This window comes from Uloborus diversus, chromosome 8 (genome assembly GCF_026930045.1).
Source record: "Uloborus diversus isolate 005 chromosome 8, Udiv.v.3.1, whole genome shotgun sequence".
NCBI lineage: Eukaryota > Metazoa > Arthropoda > Arachnida > Araneae > Uloboridae > Uloborus > Uloborus diversus.
Window position 1 is genome coordinate 118,522,991 of NC_072738.1, and position 13,965 is coordinate 118,536,955.

A 13,965-nucleotide genomic window follows, 5' to 3' on the forward strand; every position below is an offset into this window, starting at 1 on the left:
TACAGTCGGACCCCGATTTAATGAATTCATCGGGACCAAAACTTTTTTACATTAAATCAGGGTTATTCGCAATATCGGGGTGCGGTTTATTTATTTATTTTTTAATTGCACTTACCTTATCAAAAGCCCTAATAAGCAACTGCACAAATATATCTGTACTTAGAATATGTACACTTTTTATTCAGCATTCCGCAACTAATTACACACTATTTAAGTTAAAATTTTACTGTGCTAAGTAATACATTTTGACAATTTCCTTGATACTTGATTCCAAATAGTTCTCTTTTGACTTTATGGAGAAAAGTGAATACTGTGTCTTTTGCAGCCTGCTGCATGAGATATGTTTTTACATTCCAGGCTATGTAATGTATTTGAAAAAGTAACAGTTTTAATGGGAGTTTCACTATCACTTTCTGCATCAGAATCACTATTTGTTGGTTGTTTCCTCGTCCGTCAAAAATGGTTGATTTTAAGAAAAGTCTTTTTGTCTGCTTCGGACGATACAGATGTAACATTTGGAAAACAATCCATTTCCTAATTCAAATGAACAAAAAAAATTGTTTTTTCGGCTGTTAAAATAATTTGTCATTTCAGGATTTATTATTCGGTAAATAGGGGTTTTTGTCTTCATTTTGGTTGGGGGAAAAGAAAAATTTGCTAAATTACGAAATTTGTGAAATAGGGGTTCGTTAAATCGGAGTCCGAATGTATTATCGATGGTGTTCAAAGAATTAAATTATTTTTCACTTTTTAGAGCAATTTTGAAGTTGGTTTGATTTTTCTTTTTTTTTTTTTTTCAAAATTATTCTTTTACAGTTAGAATCACTTTTTATTTCAGGCATAAAATTTTTTCCAAAAGTTTTCTTCAAAGAGTATTTGTCATCAATTTCACTGTTTAATGCTTTCAAATTGCAATGAATATTTTACAGGAATTGAAAAAGCTACTTACTTTTATTATACTCTTTTCCCATTTTTCTTTATTTACCCTTTTTCTACCTCTTCTTAACAAATGTATATGTAATTCCTTTAAATCTTCATAGTCTAAATAATAACAAGAAACATTGTAAACAAATGCTTACTTTAAATTGATTAAGAAATATATGGTAAACTAGGACATTATTCAAAAATATTTAATAAAAATACATTTAAATTTATACATGGACATTTTCCCTTTTTTTTCTATTTCTTTACAAACAGATGAAAAAGTTTAAAATTCAGGCAAAAGCATGAATTAAAAAATCACTATGTTTTTAAAGAGGGAGTAGGTGGCAAGAAAAGAATAGTATACTCCCTCCTTCCAAACAAAAAATTCAAGAGTGTAGGAAAAAGAATTTTTTAATTTATAAATGAACAAATATTGTTTGGATAAGTTTAAAATCAATTGCTAATCATTTCTAAATTTTTGAGCAATTAAGATTGCTTATTGATCACACTTCACTTGGTGAAAGTCTAGTCAATTAATCTATTGTCTATGTGACAACTAGCTCTTGGCACCTAAGTGAACCTCACATAGTGCCAGGGCTTGAAAATTATACTGCCCGACACATGTAAAAATTCTGATAGGGCATGAATCTTTTACCCCTATGCTCGGTCGGTCATGTAATTTTTTGGTCAAATATTTTTTCCAAAAACTTTATTATTTCGTATTTTATTGAAAAATTATTATATCCTTACTTGGAGCTCAAAATTTATTTCAAGCCCTACTGCTAAGATAGTTTGCTGTTTCCGGTTTGCGTGGAAGCAATCCTTCCCATTATATAATTTAAAGTTTATTAAATTTAACGACGGTTTATTATGTACTATTTATTCAAACTATTTTTTTTTATGATTTATCTAAAAATAATTCATCTGATTAATACTGTATGACAAATTCAAAAGCTGTTATTCATATACAATAAGGAAAACTGTATATGTAAAAATTCAGGTATGTATCTTTTAGACAAACATGCCCGGGAGGGCATGTAAAATTTCAAAGATTTTTCTAGCCCTGCATAGTGCACCTGTTTGATAGGTTTAGCAAGGGTAAATCCAGGTTTTATTTTTTGGGTCCCCATTTTGTGAAAAAGCAAAACATTATTGTGAATTTTCTATATTTTTGTAAAAAAGAAAATATCCTAAATTTCCTTTTTTTTTCTGAAAAAGTTAGATCAGGTAAAAGTTTAAATACATGTAACAATTAAAACTGTAAATGTAGTTTTTTTTCCTCAGAAAAATCTCTGATATGATAAACAATAACTCAATCACTAAAAATATCAAAAAAGAGTATTTACTTAAAAATGGATACCCACAGTAAAATAATCTTCAAATTTGTGTCAGTAATGATATAAAAATTTACTGGCAAAGAGGGAACCATTTAGACAATTATATTTAATTTTTTTAATTCAAAATTTACAGATTTTTAAAAATAAATATTTAGTTTTAAAACAAATAAAAGAATTGAGCAATTAAGTATTTGTTTTATCTTAAAAGCTAGTAGTTTTCCAAAACATATGCAGCAACCAATAAATTTATTAATTACTACAATTAAATAAACAATAAATAATCTATCAGAATAAATAACAAAATTAGTCATCCTAAGCCTGCAAAATAACTTCCAATCAAAATAACTTACTATTAAACATTAGTAGGATGTAAAAAGATTGAAATATTAAACACATTCATTTGAATAAATGACCTAAAATTAGTAATTAACTTATAAATGATTGCCCAAATTTTAAAAAAGGCTAGGTACATATAAATAATGAAAACTACATAAAAATAATGAATGTTACTCATGGTTGTGTAATTTACAACATTTCTTGACTTAAAATAACAATAATATCAATAACAAAAAAAAAAGAGAATTCCATGATTTTCTTATTTTATCAAAAATTTAAACATCCTCATTAACTTATTAGATCAATTTCACTTTCAAAAATCTTTATGAATTCAAGATAAACACTGATGAGAATAATTTTTATAAGTGATATCGGCTTGAATAGACTGATGCAAATGGAATAAAATTTCCAAGTGGGCATTGCAAAATGACCTTTTAATTACACAATGTGAAGTATTAGAAGGAAATTATTAATGTCCAAACGATAGATCACATAGTAAATAAAAAACAGCAAGTTTTCTAAAAGCAGATGCAATCAGATTTTGATTATTATGTTAAATTCAGGGCTAGGCTAACGCATAAAAAACAGCTAAAAAAGCAAATTTTAAACCTAACCTGTAAAATTGTGTTAAGTATGTATGTTTTAGAACTCAAAATCCATGGCCAAATCTCAATTCTGATGATTTTTGAGCATTTTTTGCAGAAACTCCAGAATTTCCATGACTAAATTCAATGGTATTTGAAATCCATGATTTCCCATGACTTTCCCTCTGACTTAGATAAAATGAAAAGCTTTCTGCAAACACAAATCCCAACTGGAAAATTTTCTGCAAATAATGATTTTGCCTAATTCACCCTTAATTTATGTTAAAACATGAAAAAGGCAGAAAAAAAATGCTTTAAAATCATTTAATTTTTTTTAACAATAACATATAGTTCACGCTTACTTTTCACCAAATGAAGAAAACTGCCAACCATAATTTTTTGCCCAATATCACAATCACATAATCATCATTATTATTTTTATTTTACAGTGAAAAAGTTCATGTAGATCTGATAAAATATGAGTTACCTGCTTTTTACTTGAAAATTTTATATACACAAATGAAAATTTATAAAAACATATTTGATTTTGTAAACAAATCGACAAAAACTACTTATTTGTTTAAAATTAAGTACTTCTGCAAAAATAAATACTGTATTTTACTGCATATTATCTGTTAAAAAAGTTTTAAATTACTGAAGTGCAGATTATACGCAGCAGCGTATAATCTGCACTTCTGCATCTGTGCTTCTGCTTTTTTCTTTCTCTTTCTCAATGCCAATGCAATGAAACTCAATTTACAGCAGTTTATTTTACACAACTTGAATTTCCTCTTAGGCGATTCAGGCTGCGTAAAATAAAAAACCATACAGTCATAGTAGAAGCAGTCTCCATTTGCAACCATTTACTCCTTTCTTTTTAAGTACTCTGGTGTGCAAAACTTAAGCAACGAGTGCGTTTTTTGTCATAACTCTACAAGAAATCATCCGATTGACATGAAATTTGAATATGATATACATTATTTTGTATTAAAACCATGGTGAAAGAATAATGGCGCAGAAATGAATATATAGCTTAAAGTAGGGTATGGAACAAAAAAAGACTGGCAGATGTTCCTTAGTATGGGATATGCCCTCCCCTTGCCGCAATTGTTGCTTGACATCGTCTCTCCATGTTAAGCACCAGATTATCCATTCTTGGGGTAAACGTCTCCATTCCTCCTTTAACACATCTTTCAGCTGATAGGTGTTACCAGGAGGATACTGTCGTGTCGCAAGAAGTCTCCTTAATGCATCCCACACATGCTCTATGGGATTTAGATCTGGAGAGTAAGCTGGCCAATCCATTCGTCTGATATCTTCACTTTCCAGTAGTGCCCTTTCCAGTAGTGCTCTTGAACATTAGCAGTACGGTGTGGCCGGGCATTGTCGTCCATAAAAATGAAGTCTGGTCCAATAGCCCCTCGGAACAGACGCACATGGGGTAGGATTACCTCAATGCAGTAGTCATCTCCAGTTACAGAACCTCGGTCGAAGATCTGAAGCTCAGTCTGCCCGTTCAACATAATGCCACCCCAGACGAGAACTCCAGGACCACCGTAACGATCTCTTTCCGCGATGTTATTGGGATGAAATCGAGCTCCAACCTCTCTCCAGATCCGTTGAGAATCGCTTGTAGCACTAAAATGACTCTCATCTGTGAAGAGGACAAGACTCCATTGATGAGGTGTCCAGGTTTCGTGTTCTCTGCATCACTCTAAACGGTGCCGCCGATGGCTAACTTTTAAAGGTATGCAGCGTTCAGGACGTCTAGCAAATAAGCCACTTTTGTGGAGGCATCTGGCCGCTGTAAATATTGATACCTGTCGTCCTGTGGCTGTGCACAGTTGCTGAGATATGGCGCTCGATGACTGAAAAGTTTCTTTTTGCATGTACGACAATGTAACAGCCATCTCTTGGTGTTGTTTTCCTTGAACGGCCACCACCAACCTTTTGAACAGCTGTACCAATAGTTTTAAAGACATTCCAAGCACGAGAAACAACACTTTTGTTGATCCCGAACTCTTCGGCAACACTGGTCACACTACACCCCTCCTCAAGCTTCCCTATCATTCTTCCTCGAGTAAAGTCGTCTAAATGATTTCTTGAAAACATGTTTCACAAAACAAATCACTTGCACTTGCAGCGAATGTCTTTAACTACGATGCTCTTCATCCTTTTATCACAGCTTTGACCTGCGGGCGCAGACCCACAAGGTTTTATGTACACTTACGTCACCTACGATGTTTTATTTCTAAAATTTGCATACAAAGTCTTTCTACTGAATTACATGCATATTATACTGCAATTTCATGGCCATCTTATACTTTGTTGGGGAGCTGTGGCCGAAAAACCACTTATTGCTTAAGTTTTGCACACCAGTGTAATTAGCGTACTATGATCATGATTTCAAGAAGAAATCATAATTGTTTAGGTTAATGTTGCACAAGATTCAAAAGAAACATAAATAAAGTGTGGGATTTTTTTAAATTTCTTCTTTGCTTTTTTAAATTAGCGTTAGTAGTTTTAAAAAAAAATTCTGCAGAGGCAAAAATTTTCTGCGAATGCCATTGGTCTATATTATGCAAGACTCCCTGCTTTTTTCTGATAAATGGTAAAAGTTGTCTTGGATGGCAATAAAATAGGCAAAAGTCAGGAAATGTTGGGAGTTAATTAAAATTCAGGATTTTTTTCTTAATTTAAAACTTTCTTAAATTTTTGGTGATAATTTCCGTTATATTGTCTAGTTAATACTAGGCATTCATATTTTTATATCATTCTTAATTTTATGAGTTTGCAATTAAATTTGAGCAAATTTCTAATCTGAAGAGATGGTGGTGTGTACAGAAAAGTTTTACTGATGCTCAGTTTCAAAAGTTTGCAAGCATGGGAGAAGAGGAAGTAGAGGAAGTATACTTAACTAGGGGGGATTGCTTTGAAAGGTATTTCTTTTTTTTAGAAAGGGGGCTCTTGCTTTTTTGAGGGGGCTTGCTGGGGGGGAGGGGGGATCAAGATTATAGGGGGTGCGCCCTTGCTTGAAGGGGGATGCACCCCTGAATATTAAGTTTATGCCTTTTTTAAAATAAGTTCCTCAGAAGTCTTTTGAAAATTTGGCTACCATTTTGTGCAGTTTCCGTTAAAGTTAAGCTTGTATAATGCAATGCAGTTAAATTTAGGGCAACACATTTAAAAACTGATTTAAATCAACGAACTCTAATGGAAAAACCTACACACTTTTGATGATCTACCATACATATTTTTATATACATATTCCATTAATGGAAAAGCTAAATTTCAAAAGCAAAATTGTGACATGTATCCTATTATTATTCACATACGTAGTATACTATAATTCAGGTATTTAATTCAATCGAATTTTAAAAAGTTTTTATTTTCTGTAATTTGATACTTCAGTGACTGCTGCTTATATAAATCATGTTTGTTCTAAACAGTTTAAATTTCATAAAGTGGCTAATCCAATGAAGCTGGGTCTTGTTTTGTTTCGGAAGATTTGATTCATTAAAGCGGCTGATTCAATTAACCGGTGTCCACGGTATTGCATCTTGGTTACAGATAGAGCTCCAACTTTTGAAAAACTAAATTAGTAGCAGTTTTACGCGAAGGTGGGGGATAAAACGGCACATTTGATTACCAATGAAACAGACACAATGAATAATTTACATTTTACAACAGGGCAAGCAACATTTTGCTCTGAAAAAAGTACTAATAATGGAAATCAAGTATTTTTTAAACATTAGTTGTGGTAAATTTATTTTGTAAATTTTTAAACAGACATTTAAAATTTTATTAAGAAAAGCAATATTATCTAAATGATTACATATAATCTGTAATAATTGAAAATCTTAAAGTGATTACAAAAAAAAAGAAAGAAAATCATAGGTTTTGGACATATTTTCGTAACGTCGTAGTTCAAGGTTGTAGTTCGTAGAACCTACGATTTTTTCATAGCAGTTTTCAGCTCTAGTTACGGCACACAATTAAAAACAAGAGGACATTGAAAATGAAAATAAAATTTAAATTTTATTTGCATCATTTGTAGAGACGTACCAAGTACTTTGTAAATACTCAGTACTCGGCCAATTTGCCGAGTACTCGGTACTCGGTCAAGTTTCGATCAGATACTCGGCCAATACTGAGTAGTTGCAAAAAATTGAATATTTTCCAAGACAGATATTAAAATTTATAAAAAGGGCAAGCATATATAATATTCTGCAATGATTTACAGTTCAAATTTACAAGTCAAATTTAAATTTTGAGAATAATGAAGTTTGTAATGCTTCAATGGAATAAATCTTTATTTAAATGTCTCCAAAGTTAATAAAATTTATTTCTTGAAGATTGTGCAAAAAAAGTTATAAAAAATATGGAACTCTATATCAAAAATGGATTTTTGCTACAAATAAAAATTAGTTATAAGAAATATAAAAATACATTTGCTTAAAAAACAAAAGGAAATAAAACAACGTTAAAAGCACAGTGCAGGAACACTCCAGTTTTAGTGTTTTAGCATTACAAGGAATTCCTTTTTCAATGCACAAAATGTGAGCTCGTGGATTTAAAGGCATCCAACAGAAGTCTGATTTTTTTGTCGAATGTCTTTACATTTTTTAGCTCACATTTTATGCACTGAAAAAGACGTTCCTTGTAATGCAGAAACACGTTTTTGCCGCGCTCCTGCATATTTGTTTTGTTTACTCTTAAAAATTATTTATGTTTGATGGACTAGAACTATAATAGATTGGTATAATTTGTTTTAATTCCAACTTAATTAATCATACTTTTTATTTATTTATTTTAATTTAAAAATAATTTTTTTGTAAAACTTTTGACATAATAAAACAAAATTTTTTAAATAATGCGTAATTGAATTTCAGCAAGAATTTAGTTTTAAAAACTGTTATTTAGACATGGAGGTCTATACTACTGTTCCAATAAGTTCAAAATTCATCACATGTGTGTCAGTGATTCTTCTTAAAATATAATTGGTATACTTGGTAACCCGGCCGAGTACTCGGCCAAAGTCCTACTCGGTAAGTCTCTAATCATTAGCTAGCAGCAAATTTGTAATACTACTGGATTGAAATGCTCATCAGTTCAAGAAAATTTTTAAATCTAGCAGAAGCTGAACATTGTCCACACGAGGTTTCGCATCATCAAGGAGGAATTTTTCAAAAGCTCAATTCTAAAGTTGGCGTTAAAAGAATTGTGACAAGTACAAAGTTAAGAGAAATCTGTTTATGTTAGCTCCAATCACTCCTAGTAACATTTCAGGAGGTGCTTAAGCTCCTAATAACACCAGTATTTTCATTCTTGCCAGATGCAGTTCCCACCCCAGTTAATCAATGCATAAGTTATCAGTGTACCAATAAAATATAAATCTAAATACATAAAAACGACAAGGGCAGAAAAAATACAATATATACTTCATTGGTACATGCAACATTTTTAATTATGAAAGGTCTGGTAGCACTGTACAGAATTGTAATACTTAGGTACCATACAAGATTATTTCTTTGCCTTTTATGTCTCAAATAAGCCACCTAAGGCAGCTGCTTAGTCTTGTCTATATTGGTACCCATGGCCCTGATTCTCACACAAAAGGTTCCTTAGCATCAATTTCCATAACCATTATGGATGGATGGATTTATGAATGATGTGTAGATAATTGTGCAATTTTCTCAGTTCCCAACTTCTTCATTTTGTCTGACCTATGGAACATTTTTATTGCTTTTTTGTTCTACAGTCATTTTAGTTATTTTTAAATTAAATGAAACAAATACTTAATTTATCTAACCGCAAATAGACATTTTAAATTAATGATGCATAAAATTAAGTGTGAAACAAATTATTAACTTCAGAGATTTAATTCTATTTCTATTGAATATTAAATTAAAAGAAGAAAGAAAAAAAGGTTACAACATAAAAGTTTTATTTAGGGATGAAGCGACTTAAGGATAACCGGTAGTACCATATACTCAAACATAAACAAACAATATCATTCCTCCATTTTAACTGAAACTGTCGAGTGACGAAAATTCAATGATCAAAATAAAGAAAATATGAACTGTGCCGATCAGCTTATTACGCGTCTTGCTATAAAAAAATTAATCACAAATTTTACAAACTTTTATGCCCTTAAAAGATATTTAAAAGAATTTTCATGACAATAAACAAGGGGATTATCTTAATAAAACACGATGCAATTAAATGCACGTCTTCTTTCAGATGATATATAATCTAGCAGCAAAATGAAATGCTTAATAATTTTAAGCTTCAGAACTACACTTAAATGCAGTAAACAATCTAAATTTTCTAAAACATTCCCGATGACAAGCACAGCCAAGGTTAATGGCAGGTGATTAAAGTTCATCAAAAAACAGCCATAAATGGTCACATACCATTTTTTGTATCCTCAAGCATTTGTTGAAGATATGGAAATGAAATGTTCACTCCGCAATCAATCCCAAATTTTGTAATAAATGAACAAATGACTGCAAAATTCGGATTTCCATCACAAGTCTCTTCGCTGGTAGCCATCTTGTGTGGCACAGCGAAATAGCTGCGGTTTTAACCGTGGCGTCCTATCGAAATGTTTATGTTGACTAATTTCGGTCCGGCATTTTTTCATTTCAAAACAACTCTTCAAATTCCTTTCCCATTTTATTCGAAAGAATTTTGAAACACTGCAGTAAAATCATCTATAAATAAGTACTTGAAGCAATAATTATTTCACTTTTTAGTAGGTTTTAGATTTTTAGGGAGCAAAATTTTTAATTTGTACCAATGTTTCTCCAACCTAACACGGCCCGCGAACAGATTTTTTCTGACCCGCAGGACGCCTTCACCATAGCTGAAAAAAGGAAGGAAAAAATAGTTTAAATTCTTTGAGATCTTGAGCTTAAATAATGTTTCTCGCAATCACGAATTTAGATAGGACCCAACTCATCGTTGGGTTTCTTGTTTCTAATACTGGCTTTTATCGTATTTGAGTTCAAGACGTCAAAATTCAAATGAATGCTAGGGGTTGGGTGCTGTTTTCGCGTACAAAAGATAGTGTAAAGTCGAGAAAGTCGTTTTAATGGGAGTTTCACTATCGCTTTCTGCACGTCGAGAAAGTCGTCTATAAATAGTAATTCGATTCTGAGGCACGTGGACGCCACTGCCGACGGCATGCTTGAGGAGGCCCATAGACCAGATGAGGACATGGACGCCAGCATGAGGAGGGGGAGGGACGGTAATGGTAACAGAGGCCCGTTGATCAGATAGTAAGCAAAACATCTTGCCCCCGTATTGCATAAAAGTCGCAAGTCAGGAAAAATTATCTTACATTAATGCTGCCTCAGTATTGTCCTTATGTTACTCCATTTACAGGGGCGTAGCTAAGGGGGGGGGGGACAACCCCCCCCCCCCGAAACGTTAGTTTCAAAAAAAAAAAAAAAAAATGAGGGAATAGAAAAAACAAAAAAGAAGAAAAAGAAAAAAAATCAAAACTTTTTTCTGAATAACAAAGGTCAAAAATTCACTTCGCTCCCAAAATGCCATTGAAAATCTGCTCCATGTGTGATGCAGCCTTTCTTTGTCATAGATTCTGCAAATTGTTAAATATGTTTAATTTTATGAGCCGCGCAGTGGGAATATTGCATACAGTCGAATCTGTATATTTCGAATTTCACATTAAAGAAAAAAATCGAGATAAAGAGGTTTTGAAATACACGGGGGCTTTATAAAACTTTTTATAGAAATTTGAAATATGGTGATGAAAATTTGAAATTGATACTAAAGACAATATGGGCTCTTGATTAAAATTCCTCTTTATTAGTTTTGTTAGGTATTTATTCTATTATTACAAGTGCTTTATTGCGAGTTCAAGGAATCATTTTGACAGTAAAAGAAACTTTAAGCACATCACTTTCAAGAAAAAGTTTTTTTATTGCTTTTTGGTTCCTGATTTTTTTTTTTTTTTTTTTATCATTTTGAGGTTAGCAATTGCAGCAAATCTAACTTGGCCAGTATTCTACGATTTTTCTTTTTTCATCACTTGAAAAAAACTTATAACCATGAACTTGAAATGTTCACCTTAACATGTCAAACCTGTGAATTTCACCCCTTTACTCTTACTATCCACACTGCCTCCTCAGCTCTTGAAAAAAATTCCTCTGTTTCTGAGTTGAAGAAAATGTTTTTGTTTGCTGCTTTAAAGATCATTGGGCTTCGAATCCGAAAATAATAGCATAACCGGAATTCGAGACGATAGAGGTTTTTGTTGGTCTGGTCTTGTGTGTGTCGGACGGGAGAATGGAATGCCTTTCAATTTTTATTTCTAAATTGAAATCAATTTTAGGGGGGGGGGGAGTTAGGTGTTATGGAGCTCCTTGTAGAAACATTCCGAAATGGAAGTTTGAAAGACGCAGTTCTAGGTTATCTTCAGAGAATATATAAATGAGACAGGGGAGACGGAATGGGTAGAGGTTAGGATAGCTCCCTTGGTAATTCAGTTCGTGATATGTGTCAAAATTATTTTTGGCATTGAATTTTTAAAAACGCAGTTTTAGGTAATATGCTACAAAGCTAGGGTAGGAAGTCGGAGTAGGTGCGCTTCTTGGGAAATTTTTCAAATTTGAAGACCTAAAAATGCGTACTTAGGCTATATTTGATGATATTAGCAAAACATTTCAAAAGAGAGAAAAAAATATAGGTAGTTTTTGGAATGAAATGAAAAAAATATTACGAAACATATAATTTGCACATGAATAAATATTATCACTTCAGTAACGGACATTACGGGAGAGTCCCGGCCTCTGTGCCCCCCCCCCCCTTGGCTACGGCACTATAAAGCTTAAAGTTCTTGTTTTTAAAACTTCAATTTCAAAAATTCTTCTGAGATAAGTCCCTAAACCCTGAATTATTTTTAAAAACAACCTAACATGTCTTTTTAGGACTCCAATTTTAAAAAACTTTAGGTGCACCGAATTTCCTCCCATTCTCCAATGTTAGTCCAAAAGATAGACTGCAATTGCCTCTATAATAAGATTTCTATTTTGAAAATTTTCCAAAAGAGATCGCTCACCGCTTCGCTCTAACTTAGTTATTAATGTCTCCGCCAAAGCCTAAAACAAATTTTTAATCTTCAATTTCGAAATATTTCCTGTGAAGGAAGCCCCGTTTTCTTTTCAAGTTCCTTTGATTTCAGTTTCAAAAAAGAATTCCTAAGTAAAACATTAAACCTCCTTTTCTTTCTGCTGCTGTTACCAAACAATGGCTTTTATGGTTGATTAGGGCATCCCCCCAACGACACCAAAGTTAGCCTAAAATTACGTTTTTAAAACTTTAACGTCGAAAAAAATCCCGGAGAGACGAGACCCTGATTCTTCCTCATTCCCTTTAATATCAGCTAAGATAGCTTAAAATTTTTTTTTCCAGCAATTTTCGATGGGAGAGTTTTCCCAAACCCTTTTTGTTCAAAGTTAGGCCAAATTTGACTTCACGTCTCGAAAAGCACATCATGAGTACTGGCGGACTGGGTCCCACAAGAGGGCATCGACCTTGGCCTTCAAAGAAGAAAGAAAGGAAAAGAAAAAAGAAAATGATGGCACACAGGTTTACAATTAAAAAGAAAAGAAAAAAAAGGGGGGGGGGGGAGAGGGAGGTCGCAGTGAATTGTGAGCACAAAAAAAAAAGTGAAATTGCACTAAAATATTTAAAAAATAAATAAATTATAATTTAAAAAAAAAAAAAGGTGTTCAGGTTTGGGGGCGCAAAGGCGCATAGGCGGGAGGGAGCATCGGCCCTAGGGCCGATTTGCTGGCGGGTCAGTCCGCTTCTGATCAGGAGTGAAGACCCACTCTTTCTCTACAATAGATACAACCTAAAATTGCTTTTTAAGATTTTAATATCGAAAAATTTTCTCAGATCTCCTAACGCCACAAAACATAGTCGAAACTGCGTCTTGTTCAAGACTTCAACATAAAAAACTTTTCGAAGGAATGCTCCTCCTCTCCTCAACCTCAGCGTCATTAAAGGTGACCATCAAAGATTACATGAAAGTAACTTTCAGCCTTGAAAAAACCCTACTCCCTTTTCTTTTAAAATGACCGAAAAGTGCCTAATATTGCCATCTGTTTCTAGAGGAGGACCCGGAGTATCCCCTCTCCTATTTTTTTTCTATTAACACCATTAAAGATTGACTAAAACTTTTTAAGTCTTCAATTTTAGCTGGAGGTATAGCTTTGATCATATACAATATTAATCTTTTCATCATTTAATTTTGGCAATTTGGTGACTTCGCCTCCAAGAGGCAAAAATCTAACTCCGTCCATGTTGTCGATTTAAAAACCCAATTCCACTAAATTACTTTCTCTGACGCTCCGACATAGAGTAGTCCTCGAAATTATATTATATAGGTTTTTTTGCCTTTTGATATATGGAGTTTAAAATAAGTCAATAAATTCCTCAAAAACTTCACAGCTATAAAACTATCATTGACATTGAATCTTCAAGCAAAAAGAAACTCCTCCTCAATACATCAAGGTGTATTCCTGTTTTGCCCATGTGATTGTGATAGTAAGGTTCTGTGATAAAGGTCCCCGCTGGGTACTGGACCGTTACGTTATTACTCTACTCACCATACTAATCGACGATAATCATTAAAAATTTATATCCCTTGAGACCCCATAGCAAATCTAACCTGGCAACATCGTGAAGACTATGCAGATTCCAATCTCAGCATTACCACCCTCACGCAGTCAAGTTAAGTAGAAGTTTTAGAA